The sequence below is a fragment of the Diceros bicornis genome, chromosome 31 (genome assembly GCF_020826845.1).
Source record: "Diceros bicornis minor isolate mBicDic1 chromosome 31, mDicBic1.mat.cur, whole genome shotgun sequence".
Taxonomy (NCBI): Eukaryota; Metazoa; Chordata; class Mammalia; order Perissodactyla; family Rhinocerotidae; genus Diceros; species Diceros bicornis.
This window is the reverse complement of record NC_080770.1, coordinates 19,520,866-19,523,523: the sequence shown is the minus strand read 5'-3', so window position 1 is coordinate 19,523,523 and position 2,658 is coordinate 19,520,866. Positions and strand designations below refer to the sequence as shown.

General features: G+C 35.6%; 1 pseudogene; it reads right to left on the bottom strand.

Annotated features, from left to right (window-relative positions):
• Positions 1 to 328: 328 nt before the first annotated feature.
• LOC131395719 (olfactory receptor 1165-like) lies at positions 329 to 1,279 on the bottom strand (annotated as a pseudogene).
• Positions 1,280 to 2,658: the final 1,379 nt, after the last annotated feature.

The window sequence follows — 2,658 nt, the reverse complement described above, 5'->3', positions numbered from 1 at the left end:
CTTTTATAAAGCACAACTTAAATTATAACATAAGTATTGAGTTTCTAAATATATATCCCTTCTTCATCATTCTGACTTCTACAGTGTCTAACTGGGAGATTTTGAAATATATTTATTTCTGAAACCAACTGGGATGGAGTGCATCAAAATGGATTATTTCTATATTAATCCAGAGCATCCTGGTCACTGAAAAATGTGGAAAGTGCAATATTTACTTGACTTAAAACATAATCATATATTTACTTAAAATAAAGGTAAACTGGCATCAGCAATATATATGAAAAGTTATTGGACATAAGTAGCACATAAATACATATATTAATTTTAATTACATTGAGTGAGAAAGCAGTTTGGAATTGGTTAAATTCCTGACTGTCTCTTTCACATCTTTGTTCCTAAGGCTGTAGATAAGAGGGTTCAGCAAGGGGATCATGACAGTATAAAACACAGTGCCCACGTTAACCAGGAGTCATGAGCTTTTGGAGCTGGGCACACAGTAGAGAAGAAGGATGATCCCATGGAAAATGGTGATGGCAGTCAGGTGGGAAGCACAGGTGGAGAAGGCTTTTCAGAGCCCACCAGTAGAAGGCATCTTGATGATTGTGACAACTATGACAACGTAGGAGGAGAGGATAATCAGGAGGCTACAAGTCTCACTGAATATAGAAATAACTAAACATGTCATCTGACTGAAGTTGGGGTCAGAACAGGATAAAAAGAGGATGGCAGAATACTCACAGCCGAAGTGATTGATTACGTTAGAACCACAGAAAGATAGATCCAAAAGAGAATATGTGATTGTCAAAGAACATATTCCACCGCATGTGTAGGTTCCAGCTACGAGGAGGGTGCAGAGTTTATGAGACATGGCAACTGTGTACAGAAAGGGGTTACAAACAGCCACGAACCGGTCATAGACCATCACTGCTAACATGAACATTTCTATAATCACAAATGTGCAGCCAAAGAAATATTGTGCCATGCATCCTTTAAAGGAGATTGTTCTGTCTTCCATGACCAAGATTTCTAGCAGTTTGGGTGTAAATACACTGGAATAACAAATATCCAAAAAGGATAGATGGCTGAGAAAAAAGTACATGGGGATGTGGAGTTTGGGATTGATCTTTATGACGACAATTATGCCCAGGTTCCCCACCATAGTGACCGTGTAGATAGTCAAGAAAACCAGGCAGAGGGGCGCCTGGAGATGTGGGTATTCAGAGAAGCCCAGGAGGACGAACGTGGTCACAGAGCTCTGATTTCCCTTATCCGGTATCATGGCTTTTGATTTTAAAAAATAAATAAATAAAGGAAAAGAAAAGAAAATTGAGCAGCAGAATTTAAGAAGGTGGAGTAGGAGGAACCCAGCAATGCTCAACGTAAACTAGTGAAGGCAATGCGGTCAGCGTGCGCTGTTGAGTGTTCTGATCCACTTTGAAGTCTTAATTGACAACTTACTGACTTTTTGATTCTGGACAATTAGCTTTATCATTCAGTACTTTAGTTTCTCATCTAGAAAACAAGAAAAAAATAGTATTTATCAGTAGTGATATTTTATATGTGATCCATGAATGTGTGTGATACTTAAAGCATTGAATACCCATGATAAAGTATAATTATACAAGATCAAAGGAGACAGAGCAAAATGAGAAAAACATTGAGCAGATCACAGTAGTCATACGATCATGGCAGAAGTGGCCTTGGGAAGATTAAATACTTTTAATATATAAAGAAAAAAAATAGTAAATTTCTTTGGGGAAAAAATGTTATCATCAGTTATTCACAATTCTGTATTGATATATTGAATATTTATGTATTCTAAGTATATTCCAATATCAAGGAGACACAGAACATCTACTTAAGAAGATCATTAAGTGGTCTGGTGAAAAATTCCACAGATAACTATGTTCTCTCAATTACATGCCCACCATATGTTCATTTATAAGGCTCCAAATGCTCAATGATTTAAAACTGTCTTCTGAGGAAGTGTTTTGGATATGTTCTTGAAAGTTTCACATTGACTATCTTTTGTTGGTTATACAGTCAATTGGAATTGCATATTGTATTAAAAAGAAAAAAAACCCTATTTATTTATCAGTGATTATAAAACACAAAAATAGTACTAAAAAAGAAATATCTCTTACAACAATAACCAAAACCTTTTCCTGATGTGGCATACTTAGGTTTGGTGGCCAATGAGGAATGAAAAAATGTGTAAGATTTCAAAAATATAAATATTTTATTTTTGTAAACCAACAGGAGTTTGAATATTAGAAATTTCACATGATTGAAGCTAAAAAAATTGATTCTAGAAATGAATATGGAGATGCAATGAATATGATGCTACCATCTTGAACCCACCTGTGAACTGGCACCACTTTTAGCTTTTTTTGTAACAAGCAACAACCTGTCATCAAATCTGCCACTAATCCCAGGCACAGAACATCAGCTGTACAACTATATTCTCCATCACTTAGAAGATAGGATCGATCTTCTCTGAACTGCGTGTATTTAGTCACATATATTGATAAAAAAGGCTTCTCTATAATTCAAGAACTTAGATTTCTTTTATTGGGTCACATCCATGCAGGCTAAGAATTTTGAGATACAATCTGCTACTAGAAAGTAGAAAAGAAAGAAGGCTAGATGAATCCATTA